Source organism: Rhinolophus sinicus, chromosome 5 (genome assembly GCF_057876585.1).
Source record: "Rhinolophus sinicus isolate RSI-liver-muscle chromosome 5, RSI-T2T, whole genome shotgun sequence".
Lineage (NCBI taxonomy): Eukaryota > Metazoa > Chordata > Mammalia > Chiroptera > Rhinolophidae > Rhinolophus > Rhinolophus sinicus.
In genome coordinates, this window is record NC_142505.1 from 41,299,651 (window position 1) to 41,322,794 (window position 23,144).

The 23,144-nt window shown below is 37.8% G+C and overlaps 1 protein-coding gene across 2 annotated transcripts in view; it reads left to right on the forward strand.

Moving 5' to 3' along the window:
- Window positions 1-23,144, forward strand: part of RAF1 (Raf-1 proto-oncogene, serine/threonine kinase) — a 61,339-nt gene that overhangs the window by 11,303 nt on the left and 26,892 nt on the right. The window lies entirely within an intron of this gene.

The window sequence follows — 23,144 nt, forward strand, 5'->3', positions numbered from 1 at the left end:
TGATAGGTAATACTCTGAAAAGTGAGCTTTTGTGGAAAGATTTCTAAAATAATTACATTGGCTTTTGTGGTTTTAAAGGTTCATTATACAATTACCTAATCAAAATTGAGTAGACAAAAGTCTTTGGAATAGTGTTCTGATCAGAAATGCTATTGGAGTCATTAAAAATTATGTACTGAGTATATTTTATTGCTACCATTTCTCCTACTCTATACTTCCAATCTATTACCTAATTTTCTGATTTATCAGAGATTCTTACAGTGTTAGAATATTTTAATTAGTTAACTGATTAAAATATAAACTGGCATGTACTTCAAAAAATAAAATTGCATACCATATATAGTTAACAGAGTTACTTTTACCTATATTTTAAAGAACAGTGAAATAGGATATTTTACATTTCTCTTAAGCATTAAGTTACTATAAATTGTATAAACATGTGGCATATGTTTATTTTTTTATCTTTGATAAATAATCTTGTCTTATTTCTCCTATCTAGAGAAATAAAAATAAGAAGCTTTTTGAGGAAATAATTGGAGAGAGGTATTTTCCAACAAGGTGCTTTGGTTAATTTTAGGTAATTTAGGAGTGTGTTGATATCATTCACAGGTTCCAAGATACAGACTAATGGATAAAGCATCTAGAATTGGTCCATGCAGTCTCTACAGAAGATCTCAGAGAATATGGAGACAGTTTGCAACGAGCAAATGAATAAGATATTGTATAGCAAATGTTATCCCCTCAAGTAATGTGAGAGCTAAACAAGGTCTTTCACAGTTGATCTGTACTTTGGAACCAGGGGCTTAATTTTTGGAACACAGCAGCATAGTGGTTAAGTGTTTTAGGCTTTGAACTCAGAAGAATTCCTGATTATTGTAAAAATAGAACCATCATTGTTTGTAAAACAAATGGTAATCGGTAACATTTACTATATCAGGCTAACACTATGTGCTTCCCATATATTATTTAATCCTCACATGTTAATAAAACATGCCAAGTACAGGAGAAAGACATACAAGTAAGTCTTAAATTTAGATGTCAGTAAGGAAAAGGCTATTTAAAAATACAGGCATCTTACTTAGTGTGTCATTTATGAGTGTGCCAGACATAGGCTTTTAAAGCTCTTGCTACCAGTTCCTCCTCTGCTTGCAAACCAAGGAGAAACTCAGGGCAGCTAGGTAATATTACAACAGAATTTTAACTGAAGGGCAGTGCCTCGGTTATTTTGATGTATAGAAATTCTTTTATATTGACTAATATTCAGAATTAGTGAGGCATGGTTTGTAGTTCAGTCTTCTAATTACATGCAGATTTTATTTTATTTAACCTGTATTACCAACTCTGGGGAGAAAATTTGTTTTTTTTTAATTTTTTTTTTTTAAGATTTTGCCCTTTCCTTCTTTTTTGTTTGCATTCTTTTATGATGCCTTTACCCATCACTTTATTTGTTGAATAAGTGAATGAACCTTTCTGAATCACTTCATTTTAGTCTTTTGTATATGGGAAACAGCGGAGTTTTTCTTTTTTTAAAGATTTTATTGGGGAAGAGGAACAAGACTTTATTGGGGAACAGTGTACTTCCAGGACTTTTTCCCAAGTCAAGTTGTTGTCCTTTCAATCTTAGTTGTGGAGGGCGCAGCTCAGCTCCAGGTCCAGTTGCCGTTTTCTAGTTGTAGGGGGCGCTGCCCACCATCCCTTGTGGGAGTCCAGCTGGCAACCTTGTGGTTGAGAGGACGCGCTCCAACCAACTGAGCCATCCGGGAGCTCAGCGGCAGCTCAGCTCAAGGTGCCATGTTCAATCTTAGTTGCAGGGGGCGCAGCCCACCATCCCTTGTGGGACTCCGAGGAATTGAACTGGCAACCTTGTGGTTGAGAGCCCACTGGCCCATGTGGGATTCGAACCGGCAGCCTTCGGAGTTAGGAGCATGGAGTTCTAACTGCCTGAGCCACTGGGCCGGCCCCGGAGTTTTTCTTTTAATCTAATCTAGAAATATTTTTATTTCATGGATGAGTGAAGCCCACTTACAATTATTAATATAGCAAATAAGCTGTGTAAATTGGAGATTATTTTGTTAAATATGCTTTTTACATGAGTATGTCTTTTTTTTTTTTTTAAAGACTTTATTGGGGAAAGGGAACAGGACTTTATTGGGGAATAGTGTGTATTTTTCCAGGATTTTTTCCAAGTTGTTGTCCTTTCAGTCTTAGTTGTGGAGGGTGCTGTTCAGCTTCAAGTTGTTGTCCTTTCAGTCTTAGTTGTGGAGGACGCAGCTCAGCTCCAGGTCCAGTAGCGGTTGCTAGTTGCAGGGGGTGCTGCCCACCATCCCTTGCGGGAAATCAAACCTGGCAACCTTGTGGTTGAGAGCCCGTGCTCCAACCAACTGAGCCATCCGGGAGGCAGCTCAGCTCAAGGTGCCGTGTTCAATCTTAGTTGCAGGGGGCAGAGCCCACCATCCCTTGCGGGACTCGAGGAATTGAACTGGCAACCTTGTAGTTGAGAGCCCACTGGCCCGTGTGGGAATCGAACCTGCAGCCTTAGGAGTTAGGAGCACAGAGCTCCAACCGCCTGAGCCACCGGGCCGGCCCTGGGGAGAAAATTTTTGGAATGAGGATAAAAAAGAATGGCTTTAAAGAAATTTATAGAATCTTCATTGTATTTGTCTTAAATCCTTATCCATTTACTCCAGATTATAAGAATTAGCTTTCTGAATAAAAGATTATATTTTTGATACACCCTTTATTCTTTATCATTCAATGGATAAGAAAGGAAGGCCAAGTTAGAAAAAGCATTAGGAATACCAGGATAGTGAATTTAAATTGTTTAGAAGTGAAGTAAACATCACTTAAATACGAAGAAAAATTAAAGTTATAATGTATAGGACATGGTATATATTTTCCTTTCCTCCACATACAGGTCTGATGCATTACTTATAAATAACATTTATTTCAAAGTACCATAATAGTAACAACACATAATTAAATCAGTATGTTATAATACAGCTGTAATTTAATGAGAACTTAATTTTTATTTGTTTTGCTTCTCTTAAATTGTTACTAAATCCTTTGAACTTCATATTTTCTTCATCTAAAAAAGTAGTAGGAATAGTACCTGCTTTAGCCTGTTTACTTTTAACAGTCCTGTGAGGAGAGCTGTAAAGGTCTGTAAAATTATAAGTTCTCTTGACTGAAGTAAACTTTCTGAAATCAATCTCAATTACACAGAATGCATTGCTAACATTCTCAGAAACGAGGTTTTAGGTAGATTGAGTCTCTTAAAACCTCTTGACTCTCTTAGGCAGAAGTTTTAGGACTTTTTGGTTCTTGTACATTGAACTCCTGAAAAGCTTCCTGGGTTAATCAGGATTGCTATAATTGATTTTTCTTACCATGGTCCAAAGGAATCTAACCCCACTTTCAGGAGAGAAGCTGTGTGACTGAAGAATCAATGATAAATATTGAGTGAGTGCCCTAGTGTGAGCTTTATCTCCAGAAATTGGTATAGTAGCATTTCCAGTCATCAAACATTTATGCCTCAGATTAAGCTTTAAAGTTTAAAGCATAGGACTCCAATCACTTAAAATTATACACTAAGTATTGCTAGTTACATTTTCATAATTGTAGTCTTATCAGATTTGACTTGTCCTGAGGCTACTTAATAGTATTTTGTATGTGTGCTGCTCCCTAATAGTTGTGCACCTTAAACATAGTCTTGCTTTCAGAACATTTTAATAGCATTTGGTAAACTCAAAAAGCAAAACAAGACCCTTGTAGGGTCTTTGAAAAGTTTGTCTTCTAATCTATACTTTATTAATCTGGCATTATTTATTCATTTTTAGAAATGCCTCTGAGTATAGCAATTCACTGAAATTATTGCTAGAGCTCACGCACAGTGTGAGAAGGCTGAAATGAATGTGTTGAATTAAAAATGCTTTTATCACAACTCGATGTTCTGGATTTTGAGCATCAGAATAAATTACAGAAGCATCCTTGGTAAAGATCACTTTGAACAGCTTATTAGGAATTGTGCTAGGAGATAACTTGATTTCTTTTAAATTTTTTAACAAGTAAGTTTTCACAAACATAGTGTGGCTTCTATATTTACTACCTTTTTACTTTGTTCCATCCTTAACATGTTTACATACCTGAGTGTTCCTACGTGCTATAACCGGTTTCTCAGCCACATGGTGCTTTTGTGTAGATTGGGGCCTGAGGATTGTGGGAACAGTTCTCAGAACTCTGCAGGCTCTCTGGAAATACATACAGTATAGCCTTTTGCCTTAGCCAACAGTATGCCTGCCACTTTGCTGATGCCTTGGGGTTGAGTGGTAGGTACTCTGCTCTTAAGGGCATTTGCTTTGTTGCCTGAGGACAGAAGTGCAGTATTATAAATGGCACTTGTACCATGCCGTACCAATGTTTAGACTTAAAAAAGATAATTCTTGAAAGTGTAAGGAGATGAAAATCACTGGCCTCCTGCTTCTACTCTCTTCAGAGCTTTCTGCTTAGCATATAGCAAAAAACTCATTGGCTGTAATGGTGCGTGTTGTTCATGGAAACCCTCAGGAATGTATTCCTGGTTTTTAAAAAATAGGAGTTTGCTGTAAAAGTTGAATTTTTCTTAACTGTGTATTTTTTAATTATTCAAGAAGAGGTTTGAGAAATTTATGTTGCACCATAGAAATCAGCTCATTAATGGTGGCCTATAAAACTTGTGGACATGCAGCAGTCCCTTGTTGATCTTCATTGAGAAATTCGCTTCATGTTTTACTAAAATGGAGAATTATTCTTAGGGCAGCGACATTATGGCCAATGGAGTTTGGCGCATAGCAAATACAGAGAAAGAAGTGACTACTATTCAGTCACAGAATCATTTGCAAACATAATGTGAAAATATAGCAGATCTTCCACTATTTAGCTTTTGCACATTCTGGAAATTGCTGGAAACAGTAACAACATTTTAAACTTGTTTTACTGAATCACTCCTGTTTATCACTTAATTTTACTGTTACTCCTAATGATTTATTTATTTTACCCCTTAACTATTAACTATTTACTCCTTAATCTTAGGGAATGTCTGGTTGGTTTCATGGTTGACAAATTATGTACACAAGAATATTTTAAATTAACACCCAAGAATCTAAACTATAACTAGCTTTGTTTGGTAGTGCTTAGGAAAGCATTCTTGTTCTGGGACATGTACCCAAAATATTTGGGAATTATTGTATTTCCTGTAAACTGAATGATTTACGCCTTCCCCCAATATGAAATTCTTCTTTCTACATATTCTTTTGCATTCTACATCCTTTTGCATTCTTGCATGTTTAAAAAAACATTACATTTCTTAGTAGGGGCACTGTGGTTTAAAACCACTTTATTTTCAGCAGTGTATATTTAGGACAAATTGGGTATATGTGTAGGTGGAAAATGTTTACAGTTTAGTGTGACAGATCAGGTGAACAAGAATGGTGCTTGGTTTTATTAAAAAAAAACACACAAAAACCAAAAAAACCAACCTATGAAGGGAAATGCCAAACAATACTAGTAAATCAAACTTTGGAAATAACTCCAGCACAGAATTCCATAATGGCTTCAATTGGGTGTTACCAGGTGGTTTTGTCTAGAATCTGTCTGATGAGCTGTTATCTAGGACTTCACTGTCTGCCACTCAACAATTGTGTTGTGATTCTGCAGTTGTACAATTCCCCAGTTGTTAGTGTTCTCATTCTAGAGTGTAGTCCCGCAGCAGAGTGTGGTTGCGAAACGACTGCGCTGATGAGTTCTGTCAGAACTCAGCACTCACTGGGCCCGATGGCAGCATTTGTTATTCAGGAAATGTCTCGAGGACCCATTGTATGCTAGACACCATTAAAGGTGGTGGGGCTGTGAGGGTGAAATGAGTTCAGCTTCTTGGAGCATCTATCTAGTGGGGAGGTAGGCCCTGACCACTGAGTAGGCAGGTAACTAATACAATTTCTAAGTATTGTATTAGATGGTGTAAAGTATTAATGAAAACCGTAAAGCTGAATAAAGAGAAAAGAGTGATGGGTTGGGGCAGAGATACTTGAGCAGGATGGTGCAGGAGGTCCCCTTGGAGGAGTGACATTTGAGTGGAAACATAAGAAGTGAGCAAGCAGTAAGAAAGCCAGTATGACAGAAATAAAGTGAGCAAGGGAGGAGGGTAGAAAGTAAGGTGGAAAAGGGAGATAGATAGAGGCCAGGTCATCATGTGGCTTTGTAGGTCATAAAGAATTTGGGTTTTATTTTGACAGTAATGGGGAACCGATGGAGGATTTTAGGAGGTGAACAATGTGACTAGATTTGTCTTTTAAGATGACTCTAGAGAATAGATTTAGAGGGATTGAGAGTGGACACAGTGACACTTGGAGTGTAATGTAGGTCTGAAGATGATGGTGGCTTAAGTTAGATTGGCGGGGGTTAGATTAAAGTGGTGGATTTTGAAGGAGGAACAGGACATGGTGCATGAGTACATGTGGTGAGTGAGGGAAAGAAAGGGATCGAGGATGAGGTCTTGGTGACCTTGTTGTGCTGACAAGCCCTGTCACGATAGCATCAGTAGTGGGAATAGAGCAATCGTAGTAATAGCCATCGTGGATTAAGTGCCCACGATGGGTCAGGCATTGAGTTTTGCATTCTTTGTAGTTTTTCATTTACTTCTCACAACAGCCTCTTAAATATAGTGCTCGTTTTACAGATGAAGAAATTAAGGCTTCAGTATGATTTGCCCAGGTCCACACAGCCAAGAAGGTTATTCAACTACAGGTCTCTCTGACTTCAAAGCACATGCTCACTTTATTTAGTCATTTAACAACTACTTGCCAAATATTCTTCTAGGAGTTCAGTTTACAGAGGTTAAAGCCAAGTCACTGCGCTCATGGAGTTTAAAAAAATATTTTGTATTTTACAAAAGAAATCTTAACCATAACCAAAAAGAAATCTTAACCATATTTTTACAAAAGAAATCTTAACCATAACACAAGTACCTAAATGTAAACAAATAAAATTTTGAGTTAAAAAATTAAAACGAAAGATTTTTTCCCCTGAAAGTTTGGGCCAAAAATGTGGGTGCGCATTATACACGGCAAAATACATTATGTACAATGACAGTCAGAAGTGGCTCTGGCAACCCAAGTGTAAAGTGTCTGAAGAATACAAAGGAGACACAGAACTCGGTTGTCTGTTACATTCATTATCATTACTGTTTTTGAAACTTTTCCAGTAAATACTAGAGAAGATTAAATGCCTGAAAGTTCTTTGAAGTCATGTTTTATCTTAAATCTTTGGTTCTTGAATTTTACTTCATAATAGGTATATTATAAAAATATTTAAGAACGTTAGTTACCTTAGTAACCCCCCTCACTAAGTCTGAGTAAAACTGTTGGATGTAACGAATTATTCCAGAATTTATATTGTCAGTAAACAGAACTTACTCATTATAGTACTGTGTTTCCCCGAAAATAAGACCTCGCGGGACCATCAGCTCTAATGTATCTTTTGGAGCAAAAATTAATATAAGACCTAGTATTATATTATATTAATTGTATTATACTATATTATAATAGTATGTAAGACCCGGTCTTATTTTGCTATAAGACCGGGTCTTACATGATATTATAATATAGTATAATTATAATAGTCTTATATTAACATTTGCTCCAAAAGACACATTAGAGCTGAGTGTCCAGCTAGGTCTTATTTTCAGGGAAACACAGTATCTAAGAGTCTCTATTCAGTTTCTGGGAGTTCTTGAATTTACTGAAGTTCTCAGAAGTGGAAGGTCTCAAGTTAACCTTCATACCCACCACTAAATGATGCTCTGGTTCTGTAAACTTACTAGTGAGTGTAATACACTTCAAAACAAAACAAAACAAAAATGGGTAATTTCAGCTTCACACCTGAAGAATTTGTAATAGATACAATTTTTACTAATTTTCAGAATTCTTTTCATGTGCCAGACTCTTAGGTACATTGCGTACATTATCTTATTCATTCTTCACTGGGATTCAGTAATGTTTGTACTGTCATTATTATTATCTTAATTTTATAGCTGAGGAACCTGAGCCTGAGGGGGTTTAAACGTAAGTTGTCCAAGTTTAGACAGCCTATAAGCAGTGAGGTTGGATTTCAAACCCAGTACTACCTCTCTTCTTACTCATTAAACCATTTTGCTTAAGTAACTGATAGAACGTGTTCTGTCTGTATAGCCCCCAGGATGTAGTAGTAAGTAGTCTTACGGTTGCGGCTGCTGTTCATTTACTTAGCAGATATTTTTTTTGAGCAACTACCCTTCATACCTTTAGTTCTTAAGGATAGAAATGTTTTTTCTTAGGACCCTTAGATGCAAAGAACAGAATCAATTTCAAACTACATTACATATAATAGTGAATCTTCGATACTGGGGTATGGAGTAGGAAAAGTTCCAGGATTTATGAGAGAGAGAAACCAGGAATTAGAAAGTTCAGAAACCCAGATAGCTCCCGCCAAATTACTGCATACCTTTCCCTCCCAACAGCTTAATTGAGATATAAATCACGTACCATGCAATTCATCCATTTAAAGTATATACGTCAGTGTTGTTTTCTTCTAGTATATTAAGAGTTGTGCAACCATCACTACAATCAATTTGAGAACATTTTCATCACTCCCAAAAAGAAACCCCTTAGCTATAACCCTCCAAACCTTCTTACCCACCTAGCCCTAGACAACCACTAATCTACTTCCTATCTCTATAGACTTGCCTATTTTGGACTTTTATATGAATGGAATCATGTAATATATAAACTTTTGTGAGTGGCTCCTCTCACTTAGCATGTTTTCAAGGTTTAGCCATGTTGTAGCATGTATCAGTACATCACTCATTTTTATGAACAAGTAATATTGCATTTCCATTGTTTGGATCTACCACATTTTGTTTATTCATTAGTTGATGGGCATTTGGGGTGTTTCCCCTTTTGGCTGTTAGGAATAATGCTGCTATGAACTTTCTAAGGTCCTAAGGTTCTAATAACCTGCAAGTCAACCCTGAAGTCCTGTAATTCCAGTCTGCAGGTACGAGAGAACCCCGATGTTTTTCATGGCTCTGAGCAGGCTTTTGGAGGGTAAAAGAATAATTTTATTAGGTTTTATTTGGAAATATTGAAAGTAACCAGGGGAACCAGAGGATCTTTTTTGTTTTGAGTCCACAAGGGTCCGGAGACTCCAAAGTTGGGAGTAGGACTGATCTAGTCCTACCCACCTCGTTTTTAAGCTGAAGCCCCGTAGTCCAGGGAGGTACAGGGGCCTCTCAGCGCCTCCAAATTTAGCATCAGTGACTTTGATAGTATTTTGACTTATAAGGATCAACGTGCTATTTTGTTTTAATGACATGGTAGAATTAGGCAACTGTAAACATTCTTTTGAAAAATTTATTGTGGTAAAATATACATAACAAATTTACCATCTTAACAACCATTTTTAAGTGTACAGTTGAGTAGCATTAAGTACATTCACACTATTGTAACCATCACCACCATCCATCTCCAGAACCTTTTCATCTTCCCAGACTGAAACTCTACCCGTTTAACTCCCCTCTCCTACTCTCCCTCCTGCCCTTGGCAGCTACCATTCTACTTTGTCTATGAATTTGAACATTTTAGTTGTGTCATATAAGTCATACAATATTTGCCCTTTTGTAACTGGCTTATTTCACTTAGGATAATATCCTTAGGTTTGTCTATGGTGTAGCATTATCAGAATCTCCTTTTTTTTAAAAAAAAAAAAAAGATTTATTGGGGAATATTGGGGCACAGTGTGTTTCTCCAGGGCCCATCAGCTCCAAGTCGTCCCTCAATCTAGTTGTGGAGGGCGCAGCTCAGCTCCAAGTCCAGTCACCGTTTTCCATCTTAGTTGCAGGGGCGCAGCCCACCATCCCATGCAGGAATTGAACTGGCAACCTTGTTGCTGAGAGCTCGTGCTCTAACCAACTGAGCCATCCGGCCGCCCCTCCGGAATCCCAGTGGCATGTCGCCGTCTCCAGTCCAGCTGTGGAGGGCACAGCTCACTGGCCCATGTGGGAATCGAACCGGCAACCCTATTGTTAAGAGCTCGCACTCTTAACCAACTGAGCCATGCAGCCACCCCAGAACCTCCTTTTTAAGGATGAATAATATTCCCTTATACATGTATAGCACATTTTATTGTCAATTCATTGTTTGTTAGACACTTGAGTTGTTTCCTTTTAGCTAATAATGGTGCTATGAACACGGGTGTGCAAATATTTTTTGTGTAACTACTTTCAGTTCTTTGGGGTCTATATCCAGAAGTGGACTTGCTGGATCGCATGGTAATTCTGTTTTTAATTTTTTGAGGAACTGCCATATTGTTTGCTATAGCCGTTACACCATTTTACATTCCCACCAGCAATCCACAAGAGTTCCAATTTCTCCACATTGTTTTTCGTTTTGTTTTTTAATTTTTATTGAGGAATATTGGGGAACAGTGTGTTTTTCCAGGATGTCAAGGCGTTTTTCAATCTAGTTGTGGAGGGCGCAGCTCACTGGCCCATGTGGGACTGGAACCTGCAACCTTGATGTTAATGAGCACCTCGCTCTAACCACTGAGCCAACCGGCCGCCCACCAGTGGCTCAGCTCCAAGCTCAAGCCATTGCTTCTCACTGGTCCCTGTGGGAATTGAACTGGCGACCTTGGTGTTATGAGCAACGCACTCTAACCACTGAGCAAACCGGCCGCCTCATTTCTCCACATTCTTGCCAACACTTCTTTTCTTTTTTGATAACAGTCACCTAATGGGAGTGAAGTGATATCATTGTGGTTTTCATTTTCATTTCCCTGATGATTAGTGTGATGTTGAGCACCTTTTCATGTTCTTACTGTTTCTGTGTCTTTGGAAAAATGGAGATCAAATACTTCTCCTATTTTTAAATTGGGTTGTCTTTTTTATTAAGAGTTCTTTTTTCTATATTCTATAGAATACATTCTAGATGGAAGTCCCTTATCAGATATATAATTTGCAAATATTTCCTCCCATTCTTTAGTTGTGTTTTTACTTTCTTGATGGTGTCATTTGAAGCATGCTTTAATTTTGATGAAGTCCAATTTATGTTTTTTTTCTTTTGTTGCTTGTTGTGCTTTTGGTGTTATTAAGAAGCCACTGCCAAATTCAAGATCATGAAGATTTAATCCAGTGTTTTCTTTTAAATGTTTTATAGTTTTTTTTAGTTTTAGCTCTTACATTTGGGTCTTGACCCATTGGGTTAATTTTTGTATATGCTGTGAAGTAGGGGTCCAGCTTCATTCTTTTGCATGTGTGTATCCAGTTGTCTTAGCAGATGTTCCTTTGATACCACCAGACGTTATGTGTATCTCAGGTTTCATGATTGCTTTGTCCTTCAGTCATTGAGGCAGTTTCAGTTAGTGCCCAAGCAGGCTAATAGTCTCTCAAATGGTGTGTGTTGGTTGACAGCATCTTGGAATTTTCATGTCTAAAATCGCAGTGGTCACCGCTGGGAAGCGCTCGTGGGCTTTTCCCATAAGCTTCAGTCTGTGTGAGGACCGGGTGGCAGACACTTCCAAAATCATGTGTGAGCGGGGGTCATAAGGGCCCAAAGGCACTAAGGGAGATACTACTACCTTTTGTAGTTCAGACATGGCCTGCTTTTGTTCAGGTCCCCACTCAAATGTAGCATCCTTTCTGGTAATCTTAGAGATGAGAGCTAGCAGGATTCCCAGATGTGGAATATTCGTTCTCCAAAATCCAAATCAACCAGCCAAATACTGTTCTTGTTTAGTACTAGGGGTGGGCAGCGACAGCAGTTTATTTTTAGTTGATTGTGGAGTATCCCGAGTGGTTCCAGCTCAGGTCATTCCTAAGAATTTGACTGCATGGCTCTTTGCTGGATTTATTAACCAGCCCTGCTTTGTGATGTGTATCACCATTGCATTCAGATCAGTCCTAGCTTGCACTTTGGTTTCTAATATCATAATGTCGTCAATATAGTGTATTATTACACTTGAGATGTGCATCAAGTTCAAATCCCTTCTGACCAAATTATGACAATAAGCGGGTGAGTTCAGATAACCCTATGGCAGCATAGTAAAAATAAATCGGGGTCCTTCCCAAAGTGAAGGCAAATTGTGGTTGGCTCTTTTCCAAGATTGAGATGGAGAAGCACTTGCAAGGTTCGACACTGAGTACCAGCTTCTGTTAGCCTTCTGTATTTTCTGTGTGGTCGGGACCATGTCCGGAACTGCTGAGGCTATGGGCAGGACAACTTATTTAAGCCTCAAGAGTCTACTGTTAGTCTCCATGAGCCATCTGCCTTTTTCACAGGCTACACAGGGCTATTTACCAAGCAGAGTCATTGGTTGCAGCACTCCAGCTTCTAGCATGTCATTAATTAAAGTGGGACTCTCTTTTTATTCACTAGGTATTCTATAGTGCTTTAAGTTAACCACGTGTGTGGGCTCCGGCAGTTCTAGTGGTTCCCATTTAGCATACCCAATTAAAACGGGCCTGAGGGCAGACTTACATACCTTGTTTTACAATATTATTAGGTGGGGGAAGCAATCCCCAGTCAGACATAATATCTATCCCAATAATGCATTTAGGTATAGGAGATGGGACCACCTCACACAAAATCTGTTCAAATCCCCCAATTTTCCAATAAACTTTTAATTCCATAAACTCTTACATTACTAATGTAATTTCATCAAGAGGTTTTGGTTTTACAGTGCATTGTGCCTCTGTATCATGGAGTCTCAGAAAAGTTTCTTTTCCCTCTGGCCATTTTACCCACTATGTTTCCCCGAAAATAAGACCGAGCCGGACTGTCATCTCTAACACGTCTTTTGGAGCAAAAATGAATGTAAGACCCGGTCCTAATATAAGACGGGGTCTATAATATATAATATAATATAATATAATATAATATAATATAATACAATACAGTATAATACTGGTCTTATTTTAATATAAGACCTGGTCTTATATTAATTTTTGCGCCAAAAGACGCATTAGAGCTGATGGTCTGGCTAGGTCTTATTTTCGGGGAAACAGGGTGCATATGTGCATATGGCCTTGGGTCCCTGGCTGGGGCGGGGACAGAAGACCCTGGCCTTGATTAATCTTCCTGACCATCTCCCCAGGGGATTCCTAATCAGATTCCTCATCTTACTGCGGTAAATAGAGTGGACTGGTTTGGGTCCCTTTAATGTTGGGGATCCCACTGGTCCTCGCAGTCTCTGGTCAGGCTGCATCTACACCTTTGTTTCAGCTCCGTCAGTGTCTGCTTTATTCATTTCAGTTTTCAGTAACCATCGGAAGACTTCCACTCTGCCGGCTCTGTCAGTGGTTTTGAGTTTGAAATCTGTTCTTTTTTATTAAAAAGGGAGATTAGGAAGTGTTAATTAAAGATGCCAGACTGAGACCTTTTCCTTATCATAATCTTTAACTGATTGATTCAGTGTTATTTGATGTCTTGTTCTCAAATCTCCTAATCATTTTGTAAACCATGAATAATACATGGGCCCATGCTTTGGGAAATTCTGTGCTGCTAGACTGTTCGAGTTGTTCGACCACCTAGAATATTTCAGGAGCCAGCACAGGTCTTACATCCCCCTCCACAAGGAAGAGTGTCATTAAAGGTATATATAGGATCATGAAAAACTTTTAAAATGTGAGCTGTTTCCTTTTCTTTCTGTTCTCCCTCTCCTCCCTTCCTTTCTGAAGAAAAGCAAAAGCCATTACGTAGGTGAGTATTATTGGTGGTAGTTTCAGATTGCTAGAAAGGGCCACAATATTATGGATTCCGGTCCCTGATGCCCACTTCTCATCTAAGTATTTCCCTTCCCTGGCATCCTGGGGATTTTGTTTTCTTCTTTCCTGTGTTAATGCCCTATTCTCTATATTCCAAGTCTTTCTCTTTCTTGATTTACTCTTATTCATGTAACACATTCCCTGAGAAAGAGATCATGAAGGGTAAAATTTTTGTAGCTATGAATGTCAGAAAATATCTCCCTACTACCTTCATTGACAGTTTTACTGATTAATCTAAGTTGGAGATAATTTTCCTTCAGAATTTAGAAGGCTTTGCTCCATTCTAGTTTCCAGTATTGAGAAATTTGAAGTCATTCTGATTCGTGGTCCTCAGTATTTTTTTCTTTAGACTCTTCTGGGTCCTCCATTATTAGAAAATTGAATGTTATAAGCATTCGATGGGTTGTGTTAACTCTAGTTAATCTGACAGCTCAAATCAACCAGTTGGGTTCTTTACATGTTAGATAGAGGCTTTCCTAAAATGTCGGCTAATCCATGGCAGTCTGCTTGTTTTTGAGAGGATAAGATTAAAGAGCTGATTAGAATCTCTCAGTGCTTGGGTTAAGCTCAACTTTGAGCTTCATTGTACAGTAGGAGAACTCATGTCAGTTTCTTTGAGCCTGGTTGCCCAGCGATGGAAGAAAGAGGCTGTTGGTCTCTGCATTCAAACATTCAGTTAGCATAGTTTTTAGAATGGCATCCACACTCTAAACTGTACCCTAGAGACCTTTTTTAGAATGTTTTTATTTGGGAGTATTGGGGAACAGTATGTTTTTCAAGGACCCATCAGCTCCAGGTCAAGTTGTTGTTTTCAATCTAGTTGTGGAGGGTGCAGCTCACTGGCCCATGTGGGAATCAAACCTGCGACTTTGGTGTTATAAGCACTGCACTCTAACCACTGAGCAAACCGGCCACCCCTAGAGACCTTCTGTTTTACCTTTTCAGGAATAAAAGGTATTGGGCCTTCTTATTAGAAGCATTTCAGAGAGCTCTTGGGAACTAGGCTGCTGAGTTATACTTTTCTTTGAAGGAGTATAAAAAACACAAAATTATCTTACTCAACACATAATCTGATGGAGAGCTGTCTGAATATGAAATTCTTATGCAAGTTACACCCACTGGTGTTGCCTTTATCAGTGTGTATCTCTACACTTTCTAAACGTTTAGAACGCTTCGTTACTTCTAAGAAGATGAAGTAGCAGTACGACCTGCTTTTTCTGGGTTAAATTTACCAACCCGCCCCCCATCCACCCGAAAAAATAATCAGAAAAAAAAGTGACTAATTGCTTCAGACAAGAAGCTTATCTTAAGGACAAAACTTCACCCAAGTCCAATTTAAACGTTAAAAACATGACAGTAGCAGCATTCACACATAATTCTTACCTTTTCACCCAGTAATCCCACGCCTAGGGTGTTAAGCAAAATACCTATATTCCTGAAGGTGTTTAGTTCAGGGTCTCTGTTAGGATAAATAAGGTATACCACTGTTTGTAAGAGGTGTTCTGATTCCAGAGGTTTTAAAATTTGAAGGAAAAAAGTGTGTCTTAAAATAGGTAAGAATAAATTAAATCCCACACAACATTGATTACACAAATAATGATCAAATATTTAAAATTAAATTGGAAGAATAATGTAGCATGGGATTTGGACTGAGAATGCGATTGTGCGTACATATGGACAAAGATTAAGGCCACAACTAGCCCCGAAGAAATCATTGCCAAATAGCAAAAGGTCTGCAGCTCAGCCGGCAGGACTGATTGGCCCCCTTCATGTGAATTAGAATCCCCTTCCTCCAGGCCGATGGTGGTGAGTACTAGGGACGTAACTTCTTAGCAAGTGAAGCATTGGCTGAATGTCTGACCTGTCTCATTTCCTATGCTGGGTGTCCTTATGTAAGGCAGAAGTTATAACGATATCATTCACAGTGTCAGCCACAGTGCTTAAGTGCCTTGCAAACACTGAACAATTTTCATTAACAACTCAATGAGGTATTCCTTTTTTTACAGTTAGTTAATTCTTCAGCCCAGACATCCTCTGAACTCCATAATTATATATCTATTGTCTGTGTAGTTTATTTGCAATATAGTGGCTATATCCTTTTAGGACCTAAGGCAGATTGTGTCTCCTCTGCTCTAAAAACTTTCCATGGCTTCCCGTTTCACTCAGTAAAAGGAGAAGTCCTTATATTGACCAACAAGATAGTATGTTATCTGCATTGTCCCCTCTCCCCCCAACTGTACTCTCACTGCACTGACCTCGGTGGTCTCTTTGCTGTTCCTTGTATATGGGACACTCCTGCTCAAGGATTTTTTCACTGGCTGTTTTCCGAGCTCTCTGCGAGTCAGACTCCCTGACTTCCAAGTCTTGGCTTAGCTGTTACCTCCTCACTGAGGCTCCCCTGATCTCACTATATAAATTTCAACCTGCCTCCCTTCTTCCAGCACTTCTCTATGACTCACTATTGTATTATATAATTTACTCTATTGTGTGTCTCCACTAGAAAATATGCTTCTTCTGAAATCAGGGCTCTTTATCTCTATTTCACTGAGGTAATCCAAGTATCGAGAACAGTGCCTGATACACAGTAGGTACTCAATAATGTTTATTGCATGAATAACTGAGATAATTGGTGTGGGGGAAGTTAAGCAATTAAGCAAAAGGCCACACAGCTAATAAAAGGTGGAGGTAGATTTTGAACTGATATCCACGTAATTTTGCTTTTAATACTAGAAGATGATATCCAAAAAAATGTGTTAGGATGAGTAAGATTATGGGTAACTTTTTCCCTTTATCCTTCTCCACAATTTAATTCTTAGGTCATATTTTTATTTTTTTCAAGAAGAAAAAGACAAATAGTTTAATAGAAAATCGAGCCAAGGACAAGAACAGACAATTTACAAATAGCCAAAAAACATGGAGACATATCCAACATTACTAGAGTTAAGTAAAAATCAAATTAATGAGTTAGTATTTATTACCATTAGATTGACAAAAGTTTAAATGACTGATATCGTCTTGGTAAAGTGTGAGCACCAAATTGTTATTACCAGTAATCTCCTGTAGGTAGTAGAAACAATAAGTTCATATACATATTTAAATTTTTAAGTGATGGGATTATCAATGTTTTCAGATGTAGCTAAATAAAAAGCAAAACTCTCAGAAGGAAGAAGCAACTGTACCAAGCCTAAATACTATGCTAAAACTAAAATTCCAAAACTATTTTGAGCTTATATCCTATTTTAAATAAAAGTATAATTTTTAAAAAGGTACCAGACTGGAAGGAAAGAACCAAATTGTCAGGAAGCTAGTGCAGGCAGCCACAAGGTTGAAATCTGGTACCTCATCTGAGCAATAGCTTGTCCCACAAATGCACTGATCTTATCTGTCTTAAGAATAAAGAATGATGGTGTGATAAAACTTTGGTAAAACTTGTGAGTGCTTTTGACCTCAGATGTTCTGTCAGTAATCTTGGTTCTCTATCTTTCTGTGTAACCTTGGACAATTTTATTTAACTTTTTTGGTCCTCAGTTTCCTCCAAAATCAAAACAATAGTCTTTCTCATAGAGTTGTTGGGAAGATTAAATGAGACACTGTATGTAAAGAACTGAAACTTACTATGTACATACTGAAATGTAAAGAACTCAGTATTATCATTGTTGCTGCTTAGTTGGTACAGAATTTTAAGAAATTTATTTTTTGATGAATGGGTCTTGTTGCCTAATGAGTTTTGGCAGGGGTCAAAATAGAGAGCAACCAATATTGTTATTGTTTAGGTAGCCAAACAGTCTTTGTTAAATGTTTGTGTTTTTTTATGGGTGCTTTCTTGTGGTTATATATTATATCGCAAAATAGCCATTTTCCTTAATTTATATACATTTTAATATTTAATGTATAGTGGATCCTACAACTACCACCCCATTGGTTTTTTGAGTAATGCCTGTGGGTCACTTGTCGTGCTAAGTTCTGAGAGAACAGAGAACAAAGAAGGCTTGTACTCCATCCTTAAGGAGCTTAGAGCAGGCAGGGAGGCAGACATGTAAATAAATAATTATGATACAAGGTGGGAAGTGCTCTTAATATATATGTGAATAGTATAAATATGAAAAAGAGGAGGGAGTAGTAAATTATGAATAGGGAGCAAAGAGGGGAGGCTTTATGAGGGGGAATTTCAGGTGCTTTACTTGAAGAACATCCCAGAGGACCCAAAGCCTCAAGAGACGCACACAGTATTCTATCGAGGGACTGCCCTCAGAGAATGACTTTAGAAACCCACTTTGTACATTTTAAGATGTTTGTACTACATGCAAAGACTGGATCTCTCAAACCATCTAGAAGAGAAAGTAAAAAAGGTTGCAAGACTAGATGAGTCTTGGTTGTGTATAATTTGGAGAAGGCTTTAAACTGGGGAGGGAATCTATGTTAAGTTCAGTGAAAGAGAGTTAACACCACACTCTTCATTTGGTATTTTATTTGAAAGCAGAAAAGAACATCATCTCAGCAGGCAGGAAACAGAGGGCCTCACAGCACCAAAGATCTTTATAAGAAGTGGTAAATGAGAAAGTAGAGGAAAGGCTATTGAGAGAGAGAGAGAGAGAGAGAGAGAGAGAGAGAGAGAGAGAGAGAGAGAGAAAGAGAGAAAGGGAGAAATGTTAGAACTCAACATAGGGCAAAAATAATTTAGTAAATGAGACTATATAGTGTGAGAACCATAGTATGTAAATTCCAGCCTTAAAAATGTCACATTAAGTTAGTGAATCATGTAGCCCACTCAGTGCTGGAGAATGGTCTCAGGTTACTGTCAGCATATCCAGTAAAGTAGATAGCTTCATAGTAAATTTGAATGATGAATAAGGTCACAAAATAATGGTACCTGAGAAAAGAATGAAAACTTAATATACTAAGTTTTTGAATCCACATAGCAATGAAATACATGAAACTGGAAGAATTAACAGAAAGTAGGGGAAATGACTTATTTTTTAAATGTAACATAAGGTGGAATTAGCACACATGGAGAGGGTTCATTGGTAGAACTAATAAAGACACTTTAAGACTAGATGGATCCTTAATAAAAGCCATTATTCAAGTGCAGGAAGATGTATTTTGTGTGGATAAATGCCTTTGGAAATCCGTACAAGTTCTAGAGATTCTGGGCTTTAGAATTACATCTGTAGTTTTCAAACTTAGTAGTGATCAACACGAAGACATACGTGTGTGTGCACCTCAATCAAAGATTTCTTGAAATACTAACCTGTACTATGTGAGATACATTCTGCTCTATCTAATTTAAGAGAGCTGGTCATATAACTCACCAGAATGATTTCCTGACCACTAGTGGGTCATACCCCATAATTTGAAAAATGCTGAGTTATATACTCTAGGAAAGAAAGAGACTTGAGTTTTTTTAAGTCTCTTCTCTGAAGATGCTGTCTATTAAAAAGAGAGTACCTCCTCTGTCCTTGTCTGAAACCATTTTAGTTACACCACAGAGCGGGCCCAAAGAAGGCAGCTGAAATGGATCTCCAAGTAGAGCCTATCGGATTGCTCAGGGGCTTGGCCTTTGACTCTTTGTTGAGTCCCCTTGCTGCATAATTCAGGGCTATGTGTCTTTCTAGTATGGTTATTTTTTTCTCCTAAACTTAGTACTATTTAGAATTTATAAACCATCTTTTAAGTTAGATCTAGAAACTTGGATATATCTCTAACTTTCTGAAAAGGAATATTCACATAGAGAATAAATGAGGTTGAGAATGTGACAAGACCTATTATAATAAAAATGGACGTTTTGTATAGAAAGATAAAGCTTTGAAAAGAGTTTATACTTTAAAAATCTTGAATTACGTGCCTTAAGTGAACATATCTTCAAACTCCAGTATGGCAGAATGAAGCATGAAGCCAGTAAAAGGTAATTTTTTTTGTTGTTGAACCAGTGGAATCTACCATCCTAAGAAATAATGTAGGCTAAAAATAATAGATTCAGAGAAATTTAGGTAAACTCATGATTGACAGAGTAGGATGACTGCAAAAAGCTAAGCTATGTAGCAGTTAATGAGTTGTCCCCCTTTTCTGTCATAAAATACCCACACCCTGGTGCCTTTCAGAGACTGACTTTGTGACTAGGCGCATCGTGGCAGTTCTTTGATGGAACAGTAGCCAAAATGGAGGAAGCAGAGTAGGGGAGGTCTAGGCTTTTTGATTTCTGAGGTGTTCTGTGATGCTGGGGTGGGTTGGGGGAGGGGAACTGGAATGCAGAAGGAAGCCGCTTGGAACTGGCTGAACCTGAATTCTAGAATAGGCTAGAAGAATTCATAGTAAATTGTAGACACCCTAAGTAATTTATGGACTTTCGTTATCACAATAAATGAAATTATGAATATGCTGTGTCTGTTCCAGTAAAAGGTAAATGTTTAGTCTGTAGAATACAAATTCTCAGGCTGTTTCACCAAATAAATGTTTAAAGTCAGGGAGCTTTTGTAATAATAAAGCTACGCATTTGTATATATGAAGAGAGTTACCTACAAAAAAATTATTTTTTATGATGGGACTTTTGCAGTTGGATTCCATGTAAACTTTTTGTTACCAAGTTATCTTCTAGTGGAATATTTAACAATCTTTTTTTTAAGCAACACTTTTTAATGTAAGGGTTGAATACCAAGAATTACTTTATGAACATTTTAAATTGATCTTTTTTGATGTTTGATTTACTTTTGATACTACACAACTTGTATAGTCCTTTAAAGTATTTTAAAATGTATTAGTCACAGGTGACGTTGGCCCCCTTCTTACATCCTGGAAAATAATTTACAGTTTTAGCAGTGCTGTTCAATAGTTTTTGTATTTAAATATAAATATTATTTAAAGCTTAAAACTTTTTAAAAAGTTTGCTCAGGCAAAACAAAGTAGGATTCTTCATAGCTTTAGATAGTAGTTTTTCTAGACAAAAATGTCTAGATAAATATTGTTTAAATTAGACCTTTAGCCAATGTGTTGGAGCAGCACCCTTTCCTCGGAGGTCTTGTTTTTGTAAACCAGCCGTGCTTTAAGTTTTTCTGGTTTAGTTCCACGACTTTGACTCGGAAGTAATTCACAGTTTATTGGTATTACAAACAATGCTGCAGTAAATACTCCTGTGTGTTTTTGTAGGGTTAGTTTTTTTTTTTTTTTTTCCTGTAGGATAGATTGTCAAATAGTACCGGTGAATTTAAATGTGAATTTAAATCTTTAAATAATTAATAGACATTATTAAGTTGTGAGATTGTTACAGTTTATACTCTTACCACAAGTAACAGCTTTCTTGTCAAATGCTTGTGATGGATGTTTTCAGTCTTTTAAATTTTATAAATCTAATATTAAAAAATTGTATTTCATTTTTAAAATTCTTATGTCTCCAGTATATGCACACATGTGTTTATGGCCTTTGTGTTTCTATTCTGTGAATTTAATTCCCTGTGGCATTTTTCATCTTTTCCTTATTAATTCTCAGGAGTTCTTTGTATACCAGGAATAGCAGTCCTTTGTAGGGAGATACATATGTCTTTTTAAAAATGATTGATTTCTTCTAACCCAGTTAATTTCTCTATTTTTTGATTCAGAGCACTTAATCAACAGATCAGAGGGGAGAGACCACAATACTAGAGCTAGATTTACATTTATGTTACATTTAAGACTACTAGTATCAATGGGGCCTCTGAATGTTTCCATTTAAGATTGAAGTATGTTACTGCTGTATGCTTTTTAGGAGATGCTTCTTTCTTGTTTTCAGGTGAGTTACTCTATGGTAAATTGCTTAAGGAATACCCTTGCACAGCTTCCTATGATGAACAGGTTAAGGTGCACGCATCAGCCCTGGGGCAGCTGGCAGGGCCCCTGGCCTTACTGGGCTTGCTGCTTACCTCAGCGTGCTTTGCCTTAAGCTATCATTTTGTATGAGTGATGTGAGAAAGGTTGGAAGCACTGACTTAGCAGCTTCTTAGCTTGTACGTGGTCTTGATATAGCATAGAAAAATAAAAATTATGAATGATAACTAATCTAAAACTTGTTAAAGTGGATTTGCTTTTATTTTGTCACTTTTAAAGTTATTGTGGTATGTTCTCTACTAAGCACCAACACATTTTTAAAGGGCCTACAAGATTTAGAATTCATCATAAAATAACTACATCCTTAGATTTAAGCTACATTTAAGTTTTGTAAGGGGCTCTTTAGCCAGTAGATTATATAATACAGTCTTCCTCCACAATTAAATCCAGAATGCAGTTTGTCTTTTGCTGAATGGTAGATACTTTTTTTAAAGGTGTACTATCAATTGGAGATGTAATTCACATTTGCTAGTCCTTGACAGGTCTTTTCTATTAAAAAAAGGTACAGTTTTGCAGCATTCTTGTTCCTAATTTAATGCATTTAATAAATAGTTGCATGCCTTCATGTTCCAGGTACTGTATTTAGGACTAAGAACATAGCAGTGAACAAGACTGGCAGTCTTGACCTCAGGATGCTGAAGGAAGGGTGGGGACTGACCAAAATCTGTAAACAGCCTGACATAGTAGTAAGTGCCGTGAAGAAAAGAAGACAGGATTGTTTGATGGGCTGAGCTTGGGGTCTTCTGGCTAAGGTGGCTAGGGGAAAACGTCTCTAAAGAGATCTTTTAGGTGAAGACCTTGATGGGTAAAAGGCAACTTGCTTGTTTCTGGAGGTTTCAACCTTCCAGATGAAGAGAACGAGAAGTTCGAAAGTCCTGAGGTGTGAAGCTTGGCATGTTCAGAAAGAAGTTTAGCTTTTATTCTGAGTCTTAACTAGAAGGGGACACGTTGAGTTGCGTTTTTAAAATTGTGGTGGCTGCTTTATATCTATAGATCATAGGAGCCACCTCATTTCAGGCTAGTGAGATGCTCGGATGAGTTCTCTCTCCCCTTCCCCCCTCTCTCCTTCCCTCCCTCCCCTCATTTTTGGTCTCATCTGGTTGTGGTCTCATCTGGTTGCGGTCTCATCTGGTTGCGGTCTCATCTGGTTACAGACGTCTTCATTTCTTCCTTTGTAGTTGGTAAAAAAAGATCTAGGGAAAATGGAAACTGTGGATGCCCCTAAAAAGTGACCTCCTGGTAACTGAGGGATGGAGTTAGGAGTGTGTCGGGGCTCAGGTGTAAGTACCAGAGGCGGATGCAGTGTGTCATGACCTGCCACTTTGACAGTCGTGGGGTCTTGTCCCACCTCCCCTTACAGAAATAAAACGGGCTCATACAAGTTTATAGTGTAATAGTAAATTATCAGAAGCAAGAGGTAAATAGTTAATATGTAAAAAGTAAAAATTGCTTACAATTC